This window comes from Hemiscyllium ocellatum (assembly GCF_020745735.1).
Source record: "Hemiscyllium ocellatum isolate sHemOce1 chromosome 27 unlocalized genomic scaffold, sHemOce1.pat.X.cur. SUPER_27_unloc_27, whole genome shotgun sequence".
Lineage (NCBI taxonomy): Eukaryota > Metazoa > Chordata > Chondrichthyes > Orectolobiformes > Hemiscylliidae > Hemiscyllium > Hemiscyllium ocellatum.
Genome location: NW_026867495.1, coordinates 378946 through 396066, shown reverse-complemented (window position 1 = coordinate 396066; position 17121 = coordinate 378946). Strand labels below are relative to the sequence as shown.

The following is a 17121-nucleotide window of genomic DNA, read 5'->3' as shown; positions in this document are numbered from 1 at the left end:
AGAAGTGACTTGCCTCTCCAGTCTCCCCAATGTTATAGAGATCACATCGGGAGCAATGGATACAAAAAATTACATTTAAACTGTTAAACAAACGTAACCGCGTCTACAAACAGGCACTGTCCTGCTCCGCCGAGAGAGTGAGGATTGTTCACTCGTTTATAGCTGCAGAAACAATCATCCCAACACATGCAAACAAATCCGCATCAGGATGCTATTACAACGAGCTACTTCACTCTGCAGCACCCAGGAACGACGAAGATCAATAAACAACCGTACAGCGCATTTCAGACGATTGGATAGCCCGTCGACCCGCTGAAAACTGCTTCCCTGACCGGGAATCGAACCCGGGCCGCGGCGGTGAAAGCGCCAAATCCTAACCACTAGACCACCAGGGAGACGTAGATTCATTCCTGTAGCTCTGCTGAAAATTTCCTCTCTGCCCGGGAATCGTACCCGGGCTGCGGCAGTAAGAAGACTTCCACCGATCTCGAGAACATTGGGGAGACTAGAGAGTCAAGTCACATCTCCGCGACTCTCCTGCGCGCCTTTATAGGGAAAAAAGCGCGGAGTGGACCCAGAAGCTGGTGTAGCGCAAGCTTACCTGGGTAGGTTTTTTTTTCCCTGTAAAGGCGCGCAGAGGAGAGTCCCAGAGAAGTGACTTGCCTCTCCAGTCTCCCCAATGTTATAGAGATCACATCGGGAGCAATGGATACAAAAAATTACATTTAAACTGTTAAACAAACGTAACCGCGTCTACAAACAGGCACTGTCCTGCTCCGCCGAGAGAGTGAGGATTGTTCACTCGTTTATAGCTGCAGAAACAATCATCCCAACACATGCAAACAAATCCGCATCAGGATGCTATTACAACGAGCTACTTCACTCTGCAGCACCCAGGAACGACGAAGATCAATAAACAACCGTACAGCGCATTTCAGACGATTGGATAGCCCGTCGACCCGCTGAAAACTGCTTCCCTGACCGGGAATCGAACCCGGGCCGCGGCGGTGAAAGCGCCAAATCCTAACCACTAGACCACCAGGGAGACGTAGATTCATTCCTGTAGCTCTGCTGAAAATTTCCTCTCTGCCCGGGAATCGTACCCGGGCTGCGGCAGTAAGAAGACTTCCACCGATCTCGAGAACATTGGGGAGACTAGAGAGTCAAGTCACATCTCCGCGACTCTCCTGCGCGCCTTTATAGGGAAAAAAGCGCGGAGTGGACCCAGAAGCTGGTGTAGCGCAAGCTTACCTGGGTAGGTTTTTTTTTCCCTGTAAAGGCGCGCAGAGGAGAGTCCCAGAGAAGTGACTTGCCTCTCCAGTCTCCCCAATGTTATAGAGATCACATCGGGAGCAATGGATACAAAAAATTACATTTAAACTGTTAAACAAACGTAACCGCGTCTACAAACAGGCACTGTCCTGCTCCGCCGAGAGAGTGAGGATTGTTCACTCGTTTATAGCTGCAGAAACAATCATCCCAACACATGCAAACAAATCCGCATCAGGATGCTATTACAACGAGCTACTTCACGCTGCAGCACCCAGGAACGACGAAGATCAATAAACAACCGTACAGCGCATTTCAGACGATTGGATAGCCCGTCGACCCGCTGAAAACTGCTTCCCTGACCGGGACTCGAACCCGGGCCGCGGCGGTGAAAGCGCCAAATCCTAACCACTAGACCACCAGGGAGACGTAGATTCATTCCTGTAGCTCTGCTGAAAATTTCCTCTCTGCCCGGGAATCGTACCCGGGCTGCGGCAGTAAGAAGACTTCCACCGATCTCGAGAACATTGGGGAGACTAGAGAGTCAAGTCACATCTCCGCGACTCTCCTGCGCGCCTTTATAGGGAAAAAAGCGCGGAGTGGACCCAGAAGCTGGTGTAGCGCAAGCTTACCTGGGTAGGTTTTTTTTTCCCTGTAAAGGCGCGCAGAGGAGAGTCCCAGAGAAGTGACTTGCCTCTCCAGTCTCCCCAATGTTATAGAGATCACATCGGGAGCAATGGATACAAAAAATTACATTTAAACTGTTAAACAAACGTAACCGCGTCTACAAACAGGCACTGTCCTGCTCCGCCGAGAGAGTGAGGATTGTTCACTCGTTTATAGCTGCAGAAACAATCATCCCAACACATGCAAACAAATCCGCATCAGGATGCTATTACAACGAGCTACTTCACGCTGCAGCACCCAGGAACGACGAAGATCAATAAACAACCGTACAGCGCATTTCAGACGATTGGATAGCCCGTCGACCCGCTGAAAACTGCTTCCCTGACCGGGAATCGAACCCGGGCCGCGGCGGTGAAAGCGCCAAATCCTAACCACTAGACCACCAGGGAGACGTAGATTCATTCCTGTAGCTCTGCTGAAAATTTCCTCTCTGCCCGGGAATCGTACCCGGGTTGCGGCAGTAAGAAGACTTCCACCGATCTCGAGAACATTGGGGAGACTAGAGAGTCAAGTCACATCTCCGCGACTCTCCTGCGCGCCTTTATAGGGAAAAAAGCGCGGAGTGGACCCCGAAGCTGGTGTAGCGCAAGCTTACCTGGGTAGGTTTTTTTTCCCTGTAAAGGCGCGCAGGAGAGGAACCCCAGGCACTACAGGGGTAGTGCCTCCCACCCGCCCTCCTCCTCTAACCTGATAATAAGACCCGTTGTGGTAAGCAGGTAAGTGCTGCGTTTTGCTGGTTCTATTCTTTAGACCTAGCATTTTTTAAAGGTTACTTTTAGTGGGATGGTAGTGAAGGCAGTGCAATGTTCCTCTTGCGACATGTTTGAGGTGAGGGATGCCATGGTCGTCCCTGCTGATTACACTTGCAGGAAGTGTACTCATCTCCAGCTCCTCCAAGACTGTGTTCGGGAACTTGAGCTGGAGTTGGATGAACTTCGAATCATTTGTGTGCGGAGGGGGTCATAGATCAGAACTTTAGGGAACCAGTAATTCCAAAGATTGCAGACAGATGGGTGACAGTGAGGGGAACTTGGAGAAAGCAGCCAGTGCAGCAACCCCCTGCGGTCGTTCCACTCATGAACAAGTATACCATTTTGGATAATTGTGGGGGGGGCGGGGGGTGACTTACCAGCGGTAAGCAATGGGGTTCAGGCCTCTGGCACGGAGCCTGTTCCTGTTGCTCAGAAGGGAAGTTTGGAGAAGAGCAGACCAATAGTTATTGGGGACTCGATAGTTTGGTGCACAGATAGGCGGTTTTGTGGGGGCGAGAGAGACTCACGACTGGTATGTTGCCTCCCAGGTGCAAGGGTAAGTGACGTCTCTGATCGTGTTTTCCGGGTCCTGAAGGGGGTGGGGGAGCAGCCTGAAGTCGTAGTCCACGTTGGCCCCAAAGACATAGGTAGGTAGAAGGATGAGGATGGTAGGCAGGCTTTCAGGGAGCTAGGTTGGAAGCTCAGAGTTAGAACAAACAGAGTTGTTGTCTCTGGTTTGTTACCCGTGCCACGTGATAGCGAGTCGAGGAATAGTGAGAGAGAACAGTTAAATGCTTGGCTACAGTGATGGTGCAGGAGCGAGGGATTCCGGTGTCTGGATAACTGGGCTTCTTTCTGGGGAAGGTGGGAACTATATAAACAGGATAGTCTACACCTGAACCTGAGGGGCACCAGTATCCTTGGGGGGATGTTTGCTAGTGCTCTTTTGGGGGGTTTAAACTAACTCTGCAGGGGTATGGGTACCTAGACTGTAGCTTTAGGGTGCAGGACCTTGAGTGTAGGGAGGTTAGGAACATGGCATCAATCTCGAAGGAGGGTGCCTCTAAACAGGAATGTGACTTGAAGTGTATATACTTCAATGCGAGAAGTATACGAAATAATGTAGGTGAACTTGCAGCGTGGGTTGGTACCTGGGATTTCGATGTTGTGGCTATTACGGAGACATGGGTAGGACTGACTGTTGCAGGTTCCAGGGTTTAAATGCTTTAGTAGGGTCAGAGGTTGGGGTAAAAGAGGGGGAGGTGTGGCATTGCTTGTCAAGGATAGTATTACAGCGGTAAAAGGACGATGGATGAAGACTCGCCATTTGAGGAAGTTTGGGCTGAGGTTAGAAATAGTAAAGGTGAGGTCACCCTGTTAGGAGTTTTCTACAGACCTACTAATAGTCCGAGAGACATAGAAGAAAGGATTGCGAGGATGATTCAGGAGAAGAGTGAGAGTAATAGGATGGTTGTTATGGGGGACTTTAACTTTCCAGATATTGACTGGGAAAGCTATAGCTCGAGTACGTTAGCTAGGTCGGTGTTTGTCTAATGGGTTCAGGAGGGTTTCCTGACACAATATGTTGACAGGCCAACAAGAGGTGAGGCCGTACTGGATTTGGTTCTGGGTAACGAATCAGGCCAGGTATTAGAATTGGAGGTAGGTGGGCACTTTGGGGACAGTGACCACAATTCGGTGATTTTTACTCTGGTGATGGAGAGGGATACGTGTGCACTGCAGGGCAAGAGTTATAGCTGGGGGCAGGGAAATTATGATGCGGTGAGGCATGACTTAGGATGCGTGGCTTGGAAAAGTAGGCTTCAAGGGAAGGGCACAATCGATATGTGGAGCTTGTTCAAGGAGCAACTATTGAGTGTCCTTGATAAGTATGTACCTGTCAGGCAGGGAGTAAAGGGTAGTGTAAGGGAGCTGTGGTTTAATAATGAATTGGAATCCCTTGTTAAAGTGAAGAGGGTGGCCTATGTAAAGATGAGGCGTGAAGGTTCAATTGGGGTGATTGAAGTTTATAAGGTAGCCAGGGAGGATCTAAAGAGAGAGTTAAGAGCAGCAAGGAGGGGACATGAAAAGTCCTTGGTTGGTAGGATTAGGGAAAACCCAAAGGCTTTCTATAGGTATGTTAGGAATAAAAGAATGACTAGGGTAGGAAAAGGTCCAATCATGCATAGATGTGGGAAGTTGCGCGTGGAGGCTGAAGAGATTGGGGAGACACTGAATGAATACTTTTTGTCAGTATTCACTGAGGAACAGGACATTGTTGCGGATGTGAATATTGAGTCACAATTAATTAGAATGGATAGCTTTGAAGTATGTAGGGAAGAGGTATTGGAAATTCTGGAAAGGGTGAAAATATATAGGTCCCCTGGGCCTGATGGCATTTATCCTAGGATTCTCTGGAAAGCAAGGGAGGAGATTGCAGAGCAATTGGCCTTGATTTTTATGTCCTTGTTGTCTACAGGAATAGTGCCAGAAGACTGGAGGATAGCAAATGTGGTTCCCTTGTTCAACCCTGGTCTTTCAATTGATATCCTTCAGAAAAATTAACAAAGTAAGTGTGCTGTTAAATGAACATAGCATCGGCACCAAATTCCTATAAACTGCCAGATGCCTTCTGATCACACGTTATCCAGGACACCAAAACTGAAAACTGTCATGCAGTCAGCCAGCCTTAAGAATCACCTAAGTGAAGCTTTCCTCCATACACAATGACATAGAACAAAATGCTGTCAAAGATGCTGCAAAGGGAGCTGAATCAAGGACATGAAAATAAAATATCAAGGCCGCTTGAGAAAAGAAAGCCATTTAAGTTGCTGAATAACTTCCTTCTATTCTATTAAATGAAAAAGATGACAAGAAATATAGAATGTTATTAGAAGGTGAAACATATTAGCCATTAAACTTTTACAACAGTGAATAATAATAGATATACTCAAAGTGAAGCAACACATATGTACTGTTTATAACAATGTGCTAATCCCTTAAATGCTGCTCAGTTCCATGAGAAACTACCCCTTTATTTGTGTACGTGAGGAAAGAAGCTATCCATTTCTAGGGTGCAAATTGTATTCAAATGAATGTGCCAAATTAAGGAAAAAAGTGAAAATACATTTAAGAGGGACAGAGAGCATCTGAGCACCTTTGCAGAGTCTTGTCCCTCCCTGGATTCACTGCAGTTGCAATCAGTGAACAGTTTTCCCCCATCTCTCCCTCCCAAGATGAAGAATGGAAAAGGGGAGACATTGCTTTGCTCCTCGGTGTTGTCTAGAGGAGGGAGTTTTACTCTGAAATTGAATGAAGATAGAGCTTCATTCCGGACTGCAACTTCCTTCCATTGTCCAACATGTGAGTACGGCACTTTCTGAGGAGGGGAGGCTTGTCAGGATAGATGCCAATAAAATGCTTCCTTGTCAGAGAATCTCGAACTCGATGACACAGATTATTAATAAGGGCTTTCCCATATCAGGCAGAGTGAGGAATTTATTCTCTCTTCTTTATTGCAATGCTCCCACACAGAGAGTAATAGAGACAGGCTCTTTGAATGTATTTAAGGCTGAACTGAACTGAATTTTGAGTGACAGGGAATGAAAGGTTATTGAGTACAGGTAGCAAATGAAGTTAACACTACAGCAGGACATGCATGATCTTCTTAATTGGAAAGTAAGCCTGATGAATGGCAGTGGCAAGAGATTTAACACGTTCCATGTGTGAGTGGTGCTTCAAACAGTTGTCAAAGCTGGACAGAGACATGGATTCCCACATCATAGAGAAACCGTGGAAATGTGAGGACTGTGGGAAGGAATTCAAAATTCCATCTTTGCTTGAACGTCATTGCCATGGTCACACCGGGGAGCAGCCATTTACCTATTCCATGTGCAGCAAGGGCTTCATTCATTTATCCACCCTGGTGATCCACTGGTAGAGTTTCACGAGGAAAAGACCTTTCATCTGCTTCGTGTGTGGGAAGGAGTTCTTTTATTTATCACCCTGGTGACCCACCAGCCGGCTCACACCGGAGAGAGGCCGTTCGCCTGCTCTAAGTGCATGAACGGATTCACCCAGTCATCCGCCTTGCTGATCCACCAATAGGTCCATACCAGGGAAGAGACCATCCTGCTGCTGTGTCTGCATGAAGGTATTCATTAATTTGTCTGCCCTGCTTATGCATCTTCGAGTTTACACCAGGAAGAGACTGTTCTCCTGCTCCATGTGCAGGAAGGCGTTCATTCATTTATCCACCCTGGTGAACCACCAGCAGGTTCACACTGGGGAGAGGTCATTCACTCGGTCCAAGTGTGGGAAGGGATCCACTAACTCCTCTGACCTGCAGACAAACCGGCACATTCACACCAGGGAGAGGGTGTTCACCTGCGTCGTCTGTGGGAAAGGGTTTAGCCATTCATCCATTCTGCTGGCGCACAGGCGCATCCACACTGAGGATAGACCGTTCTCCTGGTCTGTGTATGGTAAGGGATTCACAGATTATTCCAGTTGCAGAGAAACCAGCAGGTTCACATTGGGTAAAGGCCTTTCACCTGCTCCAAGTGCGGAAAGGGATTTAGTCAGTCATCCCGTCTGCTCAGACACCAATCCAGTCACACCAAGCAGAGCACGTTTGGAATCTTTGTGGGTGTGACTTGTATTAGTATTCAAGAGGAAGGGGAGTATTGCTGAGGCTGGACTGACTGCAGGTAAAGTAGGTGGCGGTGCATGGCTGATAGCATGGAGCATAGGATCCGGAAAGAGAATTGTTGCTGAAGGTTTTGAATTTGTAGGTGCACTGGGTATCCTGATCAGGTTCAAATTGTGTTGGGCTGAATGTGGTCCGGAGTCCATGTGAGATCAGATGGTTCCATAGGCAGTTCTGAGGAATAGCTGATCCTGATGAAGGGCTTCTGCCTGAACATCGATCCTGATAAAGGGCTTATGCCCAAAACATCGATTCTCCTGCTCCTGGGATGCTGCCTGACCTGCTGTCCTTTTCCAGCAATACACTCTCGACTATTAATACTCAAGAGTGCTGACATTTACTGGTCAGTTGAGCACCTATTAAGACACACTTACTGTGTTGGAACATGCAGTGGAGTCGGGAGATGTAGACCTGTCATGTTTGACTCTGTGAAGAAATCAATCCCATGGAAAGATTGGCTCCAGTTTGTCCCTTCCCCAGGAAGCTGTCAGGACGATAACATGGGAAACAGAGAATGCTTGTCCATTACTGAAGGTTGAACAAATTGGAAAAATGAGAGTTTCTGATAATGTCTTACAATCCTGGTGGCTTTTGGAGGTATTTTTGAAATTGTCATGGTCTGTGTGACCCACTGATGTTCCCGGGGCCGGGCCACACCAGAAATGGCAGGATGGAGAAGGGAATGCAGACATGGGTTATATCCCTACTATAGAGTCATAGAACTTGACCGCATGGAAACAGACCTTTCCATCCAACTCATCCATGTTGACCAGTTATCCCAAATTGGTGAGGCCACTTCTGAAATATTGTGTTCAATTCTGGCCTTCTTGCTATCAGAAGAATGTTAAAGTTGAAAGGTTTCAGAAAAGATGTGCAAGGATGTTGCCAGGCTTGGAGGGTTTGAGCTCGAGGGAGAGTCATAGAGCCTTAGAATCATAGAGACGTACATACAGAAACAGACCATTCATTCCAAATTGTCCATGCTGACTAGACATCCAAACCTTAACTAGTCCCATTTGCCAGCACTTGGTCCATATCCCTCGATCCCTTCCTATTCATATACCCATCCAGTTGCCATTTTGAATGTTGTCATTGTAGCAGCCTCCACCACTTCCTTTAATAGCGCATTCCATACATGTGCCACCCTCTGCGTGAAAAAGTTGCCCCTTAGGTCCCTTCTCTCACCGTAAACTTATGCCTGCTAGTTCTGGACTCCCACATCCAGGGAAAGAAACATTGTCTATTTCCCCTATCCATGCCCTTCATGATTTTATAAACGCGTATAATGTCACCCCTCACCCTCTGACACTCCAGAGAAATTAGCCCTATATTGGTCAGAGCATTGAGTATATGAATTGGGAGGTCTCTGTCCAATGGTCACTTACTGTTCCCTTCAATAATTCTATAATTGGAAGTATATGACAAAACTAAAGGACAAAAATACAACAGATAATTGTATTTGAATCTCAGAGGCTAGCACATTGAATATATCACCATTTAATAACACTCGATAGATCTCTGTCCCTTCTCAAGTTCCAGTCCTGATAAATGCCTTGCGGATCTGAAAGCCTTGAGAGACTGAGAGAATCTGAAACCCCTTCTATTTGATTAACTTCCTCTTTTTCCAGCTGCTATATTGAATAGTTTTACCCCTCCCCCTCTCATTCCCCGTCTCCAAGCCAGGATGACGAATGGAAAGGGGAGACATTGATTTGTTCGCAGATGTTTCCCAGAGGGAGGGAGTTTCCCTCTGAAACTGGCCTCGACCCGCGTTGTGACGTTCACGATGGAGGGCGGGGCGTCCTGAAGGAGCCAATAGGAATTGCAGCGCCGACCGGTGATGTCGCTGTGTTCTAGGTCCTTTTGGAGAACGGCCCGTACGTCGCACAATGACATGAACCATACTTGTCGACTGACCAATTGCAAACCCTGGAGAACCAGAAAGGAGTCTGGTCCTCCTGCCAATCAGAGCTCACCTATTGTCTAAATGAGCTCGGGAAGTTGCTACTACTTCTCTGAATGAAGATAGAGCTTCAGCCCAGACTGCAACTTCCTTCCTCTGTCCAACATCTGTGAGTACGGCACTTTCTTTCTACACCCTTCCCATCCTTTTCAATTTCTTTTCTCATTCTGGGGTTAAACTGATATCCCTGCCCTACCTCAGCTCCTCAGAGCACATCTCTGTTATGCTAATCCCAGTATACAGGCGTGTCAGACCGGTTCTGAAGCAGGTAAAACCAGGCCAGGTGGAGCCATTTCTGCTCTTCAAGACTGTTTTGAGCGCACTGACTGGTGGGTGTTCAGGGAGATGACAAATGATAGCAATTCCATCAATTTAGAGGAGTACATGGTGTCGGCTATTTCCTACGTTAGCAAGTGTATTGACGGTGCCATTTTGTCCAAGACCATCACTTCTTGCCCCAACCAGAAGCCATGAATGACTGCAAAGGTGTGTGCAGTGCTGAGGACCTGCGATTCTACCTTCATAGCAGATGACAAGGCGGGCCTAACAACAGTGAGGGCCAACCTGACCCGGGTATCAAAGAGTCAAAATGTGCATACACACAAAAAATACACAGCCACTTTCAGGACAGCAGTGATAAACTGAGCGTGTGGAAGGCCATCCAGGCCATCATGACCCACCGAACAGCATTGTCTGGTTGCGCTGGTGGTGCCTCCCCACTGCTGGATGAGTTGAACAACTTTTTATGCATAGTTTGAGGCACACAATTATGTGGCAGCGAGGAACTCCAACTTCTCCGCCCCCCCAACCCACCTCCCAATTCAGTCTCTCACGACCAGATTGTGCAACAGTTTCTTCCCCCAAGCCATCTGACTCCTTAACACTGTATGATTGGACTCTTTTTCTATCTGAAATTTTTTGCACAACTTCGAATTGCTGCTAGAAAAATGTCTATTCTTTATCATTCTTTTATTATGCTGTAACTTGTGTGTTTTCTACTTCTGGTCCCTCGAAGTAGAGGAGATGACCGAAACACTGGAAGCTGGTGAGAGAGCGTTCTCAAAATTAATCCTGGGAATTGACGTGTTTGCAAATGATGCAATGTTGAGAAGCTTAGTTGAGCATTCGTTCGAGTTTGGAAGAATGAGAGGAGATCTTGAATAAAGATCAGAATCTTAGTGGGCCTGAAAGGTTAGTTGCCAAAAAGGTAGTGTTCATTTTTGGGAGAGTCTCAGACCAGAAGGAATAGCCTCTAATCTTAAGTGTCCGCATACTTATGATGGAGATGAGGTGGATATCTTCTCTCAGAGGACAATGAATGACAGGGCTATTGAATTTCTATCACTAAGTATAGTCAAGGCAGATGGTGGGCAGAATTTTAGTCAATAAGTGAATCAATAATAAGGCATGAATGTGGATTTTTGGATTATAATATTAGACATTATGGTAATAAATGGTGGAGCAGATTCAATGGGCTGAATTGTCTATTTTGAATTTCTATCCTGTGCAGATAGTGATGCTTCCTGTAATCTCCTTTTACAGGATATGAGAAAGGGAAGGAATTGCAGCCAGAAATATCAAAACAAGATCTGATAGAGACAATCATCATCAGCCTTTGAATCTCTCAGGATTTATTATTTCTCTGTTGCCCTGTCTGCTTCAAAAGGTTTCAAACATCAGTGAGACTGAGGCACACAGACCTGAGTGAGAGTGTCCCAGTGAACTGACTGTGGGAAGAGCTGTAAGCGGATACACAGCCTGAAATAGCAACATCCCATTTGCAGTGACAAGAGACAGGACACATTCCGTGTGTGAGTGGTCTTTTAACTGATTGTCAAACCTGGAGAGAGACCAGGACTTCCACGTGATGGAGAAACCATGGAAATGTGAGGATTGCAGGAAAGAATTCAAATTCCTGTGTCTGCTTGATACCCATCATCATGGTCACACCGGGGAGAAGCCATTCACCTGCTTAGTGTATTGGGAAGGCATTCGTTCACCTATCCACCTAGTGACTCACCGGTGGGTTCACACCGGGGAGAAGCCATTCATTTGCTCAATGTGTGAGAAGGACTTCACCCATGCGACTTCTCTGCTAACTCACCAGTACATTCACACCAGCGAGAAGCCGTTCTCCTGCTCCACCTTCAGGGAGCACAGAATTCCTCTGCCCCGCAGATACACCAGTGTGTTCACACCGGGGAAAAACCATTTACCTGCTCAGTGTGTGGGAAGGCCTTCAGTCGGCCGTCCCATCTGATGAGACACCTCTTCAGCCACACCGAGTAGAGAGTTTTTAAACTCTTTATGTAGGTGTGACTTGTATTAGTATTCAAGATAGCACACGTTCACTGGTCAGTTGAGCATCTATTAAGAGACTCTTAACGATTTGGAACATTCAGTGACATCAGGAGGAAATGTTTGACTCTTTGAAGAAATCTGAGTTGGAAAGCGTGGCACTATAAGAAGTACAGCAGGTCACGCAGCATCCGAGGGGCAGGAGAGTTGATGTTTCGAGCATAAGCCCTTCATCACATTCCAGTGCCATACTTTTTGACACTGACTTTCTAGTATCTGCAGTCCTCGCCTCCTCTGAGTCTGTGACAAAATCTGCCCCGTGTAAAGATTGGCTCCACTTTCTCCATTCCCAGTGAGGCTGTCAGGATGATTACATGGGTAAAAGAGAGAGCTCTTCCAGTATTGAAGTTTGGAAAATTAAAATTAGGAAAAATAAAGTTTCTTACTGCGGCTACAATCCTGGTAGCGTATGTGAGAAATGCCTCAAGGTATTTGGACATTGTCAGAGTCTGGTGACCAACTGAGATCCATGGTTTGAACCACACAACAAGTGGCAGGATGGAGGGGGGAATGTAGACATGGGTTATGTCGCGACCATAGAGCCATAAAACTCCACTGCACAGAAACAGACCTTTCAGACCAACACGTCCATGCTGACCAGATGTCCCAAATTGATGAGGCCATTTCTGGAACACTATGTTCAGCTCGAGTCTCTCTGCTTTGGGAAGGATTTAACACTTAAACGATTCAGAAAAAGTTACAAGGCTGTTGCCAGGGTTGAAGGGTTTGAGGTAAAGAGAGAGGATGAATAGGCTGGGACTGGTTTTCTCTGAAGCATCAAAAGTTGAGGGATGACCTTATAGAGGTTAAAAAATCATGAATGGTATGGATAGGGCGAATACTGATGTTGTTTCCCCAGTGTGGGCGAGTCCAAACCCTCCCCCCACCCCCCGCCGGATAAGGAATGGAAAGAGACATTGCTTGGTTTCCAGATGTTGCCCAGAGGGAGGGAGTCTCCCTTTGAAACAGGTAGATAAGATAGTGAAGAACATGATTGGTGTGCCTTCCTCTTTTGGTCAGAGCATTCACTATAAGAGTTGGGAGGTCGTGTTGCGGCTGCACAGGACGTTGGTTAGGCCACTTTTGGAATATTGCATACAATTCTGGTCTCCTTCCGATTGGAAGAATGTTATAAAACTCGAAATAATTCAGAAAAGATTTACAAGACTGTTGCCAGGGTTGGAGGATTTGAGCTATATTGAGAGGCTGAAAAGTCTGGGGCTGTTTTCCCTGGAGTATCGGAGGCTAAGGAGTGACCTTATAGGGGATTATAAAATAAGGGGCATGGGTAGGATAGAAATATTGGAACACAGACTTTAACCTCATACTTTCAATGCATTATCTGAGCTGAGATGGCACCTATTGTTAAAGCTATCTTGAGAACGTAACTTTTAAAAAGTTGTGGGATTTACATATGAAGGAAACAAAACTAATGTGATCTTTTGAATTGGTGGGGGGTAAATGACATCTGATTCACTCATATCCTTTTTAGGGAAGGAAATTGCCGTTGTGGGAAAGGATTCACTCAGTTGTCCTAGCTGCATTCTTTACCCAGTCTGGCCTACATGTGACTTCAGACCCACAGCAGTATGGTTGACTCTTGATTGTTCCTCCTCCCACTGGGGAGAAATTTACTTGAATGACCGCACGGTGACTCAGTAGTTACCACTGCTGCTTCACAGCACCAAAGTTCCCGGTTCGATTCCAGCCTTGGGTGACTGTCAGTGTGGAATTTGCACGTTCTCCGTGTCTGCGTGGGTTTCCTCAGAGTGCTCCGGTTTCCTCTCACAGTACAAGAATGTGCAGGTCAGGTGAATTGTCCATGTTAAATTGCCCATTGTGTTAGGTGCATTAGTCAGAGAGAAATGGGTCTGGGTGGGTTACTCTTCGGAGGGTTGGTGTGGACTGGTTGGGCTGAAGGGCCTGTTTCCACACTGTAGGAATTTAACTAATCTAACCATATCCGAACTTAACCATATCCCTCTAAACCCTTCCTGTTCATATACCTATCCAGATTCCTATTAAACATTGCAAATGCACCAGCCTCCACCACTTCGCCTGGCAGTTCATTCCGTACACACACCACCCTCTGTGCGGAAAAGTTGCCTCTTCGAACCATTTTAAATATTTCTCCCCTCACCTTAAACAGACGCCCTCCAGTTTACAACTTCATTTGCCCTGGTGAAAAAGACTTACAAAAGTTGAGCAGCCAGACAAAACGCAAAAAGAATACAACGTCGAGCCACCGGGAAAAATAAAATTGTGGCTCCAGCCGTTTTTTTCTCCTTTTGGCCTTTAGATTCTTTACATCTGTCAGTAACAGCAGTCACCAAAGCGCACACTGCGCATGCTCCGAGGTGTCAGCAAGGAAGGCGCATGCTCACCGGTGTCAGCAAAGTAGTACGCATGCTCCTCGACGTTCGAAGAACGGCACGCGACTTCCTTTAGATGGACCAATGGTAAAGCCTGGAGGACCGGATGGAGATTGGTCCTCCTGCCAGTTAGAGCACCCCTATTGTCTGAATGCAGAAGGAGGAGCATAAGCTTTTGTCGCTGCTGTGAAGATTGAGCTTCACTCCAGACTGTAACTTCCTTCTGACTAATATCTGTGAGTACAGCACTTTCTTTTCCCACCCCCTTTTCCATTTAGTTTTCATTTTGATGTTCAGTTATAGTCATAGAGATGGACAGTACGGAAACAGACCCTTCGGTCCAACTCGTCCATGTCGGCCAGATATTGCAACCTAATCTCGTCCTGCTTGCTCGCACCCAGCCGATATCCCTGTTCATGTAGTGTTGACTTGCAGCAGCTGAAAGGAAAGGGAGTGATTCTCTGGGGTGCAGACAGACTCTGGAAATGTTGGACAAGGTCTGTGTCACAGTTGGCAAACACATGACAAATGCAGTACTTCAATGTGAAGCTCTAGCCTTTGTTGTGGCAAAAAAAGCAGAAAGGAGGTGCGTTTTTAAATGTGATACATTGGGATGTGGAGAAAGTGAGGATTGCAGATGCTGAAGATCAGAGTGGGAGTGTGGCATTGGAAAAGTACAGCTGGTCAGGCAGTATGAGAGTTGATGTTTTGGGCACAACCCCTTCACCAAGAATGATGTGTAGATGTACAATGGGACCTCAGTGTCCTTCTGTACCAGTCACTGCCAGTTATCAGACAGGTGCAGCAAGCAATCAGCAAGGCAAGTGGTATATTAGCAAGAGGAATTGAGTTCAGAAGTGGGGATGTCTTCCTGCAGTTAGGGGGTCATTGAACGTATTCACTGCTGAGTTCATCTGATATTTTGAACAACAATGAAATGGATGTTTATGGGGGTTGTCAAGAAAATGGTTTCAAGACCAGTATAGAACTGTTCCAGTGTCAGACAGCACAGAAACAGGCCCTTCAGTCCAACCAGTCCATGCTGACTATGTTCTCAAACTAAACTAGTCCCACCCGCCAGTATTTGGTCCATATCCTCTGAATCTTTCCTATTCAGATACTTATCCAAATGTCCTTTAAATGCTATAACTGCACCTGCATCCACCACTTCCTCTGAACATTCATTCCACACTTGAACGACTCTCTGTGTAAATGAAAAATAGTGTCCCTCATGTCTTTCAAATCTTTCTCCTCTCTCCTTCAAAATTTGCTCCCTAATCTTGAAACCCCCACCCAAGGGAAAGGACACTTGCCATTCACGTTAGCTATATCTGTTATGATTTAATCAACCTCAGTAAGGTCACCTCTCAACCTCCTATGCTCCAATGAAAAATGTCCCAGCCTATCCACCAAAATGTAGTTATATTCATATCCAGTTATGATCTGTGCAATACTGGTCCAGGCTCGAAAGACCAATTGTCCTAGTCCTGCTCCCAATTCTTACCCTCTGTGTCCAGGACAGCAAGAGACCATAAGACATAGGAGCTGAGATTAGGCCATTCAGCCCATCAGGTCTGCTGATAGCACACAATCGCAGCTGATAAGTTTCTCAGCCCCATTCTCCCGCTTTCTCCCCGTAACCCTTGATCCCCAAGAACCTGTCTACCTCCGTCTTAAATATTCTCAATGACCTGTCCTTTACAGTCTTCTGTGGCAATGAATTCCAAAGATTCACCACTTTCTGGATGAAGAAGTTTCTCCTTATCGTTGTTCCAAAAGGCCTTCCCTTTACTATAAGGCTGTGCCTTCAGGTTCTTGTCTCTCCTACCAATGGAAACATCTTCCCAACGTCCAGTCTGTCCATGCCATTCAGTATTCTGTATGTTTAAATTAGAGTGTGGGCCTGTGTATCAGCATGAACCAGACCCTTCAGGATGAGGTGCAGCAGGAATTAGGTTCAGCAAAGTGAGAATGGAGGGAGAGTGTGTGTGGGATGGAGATTTTCAGCTTCAAGGCGATAAGAGAGGAAAGAGAGTTTGCTATAAATGGGAATTGAGCAGATGGGTCATTGGGCCGAGGAGTGGGAGATGGAGTTTAATTTAGACAAATGTGAGGAGTTGCATTTTGGTCAAGCAATCCAGGCAGAACTGACACAGTTAAGGGGAGTGTTGCTGAACAAAGACCTTGGAGTGCAGGTTCCTTGAAAGTGGAGTCTCGGGTAGCTAGGATAGTAAAGAAGGCGTTCAGTATGCTTTCCTTTATTGGTCAGAACATTGAGTATTGGAGTTGGGAGGTCATGTGGCCACTGTTGGTTGGGCCACTTTTGGAACACTGCATTCAGTTCTGGTCTCCTTGATATAGGAAAGATGTTGTGAAACTTTGAAAGAGGTTGGAAAAGATTTACAAGGCTGTTACCAGAGTTGGAGGGTTTGAACTACTGGGAGAGGCAGAATAGGCCAGGGATATTTTCCCTGGAGCATCAGAGACTGATGGGTGACCTTACTGAGGTTTGTAACGGGCATGGATAGGGTGAATACCCAAGATCTTTTCCCGGATGGTGCAGTCCAAAACTAGACGGTGCATATTTGAGGTGAGAGGAGAATGATTCACAAGTGTGGTTGTGAAGACTGGACTTTCAGAGCAACTGTCAAAGATGTTTGCCCTGACTGGGAGCAGAAGTTGTAACAGTGAAATCTTTCATTTAAGAGCAAACAACTGAGTGAGTCTGTCTATCCGGGATTTTTTTGGAAAGAGGGAATTCATTGCTGTTGGGTGAGACTAGACCTCAAGATTAGGGGGAGTAGCTTTCAAACAAAGATTAGGAGGAACTGTTTTTCCTGGAGAGTAGTGAATCTATGGAATTCTCTGCCAAGTGAAGCAGTAGAGGCCACTTCAGTGTATTGAACACACAGTTGGATGCGTTATTGCATGGTTGGTGAATTAAGGGTAGCTTTGACAATGCAGGGAGGAGGAACTGCGATGGTGGATCGATCAGCCATAATCTTAATGAAT

At 46.4% G+C, this 17121-nt stretch overlaps 4 non-coding genes across 4 annotated transcripts; all 4 read right to left on the bottom strand.

Annotated features, from left to right (window-relative positions):
- Nucleotides 1–323: 323 nt before the first annotated feature.
- On the bottom strand, nt 324–395 carry trnae-uuc (transfer RNA glutamic acid (anticodon UUC)). The gene has a single exon. It is a non-coding gene; the product is annotated as a tRNA-Glu (tRNA).
- A 578-nt stretch (nt 396–973) lies between these two features.
- trnae-uuc (transfer RNA glutamic acid (anticodon UUC)) lies at nt 974–1045 on the bottom strand. Its single transcript has one exon. It is a non-coding gene; the product is annotated as a tRNA-Glu (tRNA).
- A 578-nt stretch (nt 1046–1623) lies between these two features.
- trnae-uuc (transfer RNA glutamic acid (anticodon UUC)) lies at nt 1624–1695 on the bottom strand. Its single transcript has one exon. It is a non-coding gene; the product is annotated as a tRNA-Glu (tRNA).
- A 578-nt stretch (nt 1696–2273) lies between these two features.
- trnae-uuc (transfer RNA glutamic acid (anticodon UUC)) lies at nt 2274–2345 on the bottom strand. Its single transcript has one exon. It is a non-coding gene; the product is annotated as a tRNA-Glu (tRNA).
- Nucleotides 2346–17121: the final 14776 nt, after the last annotated feature.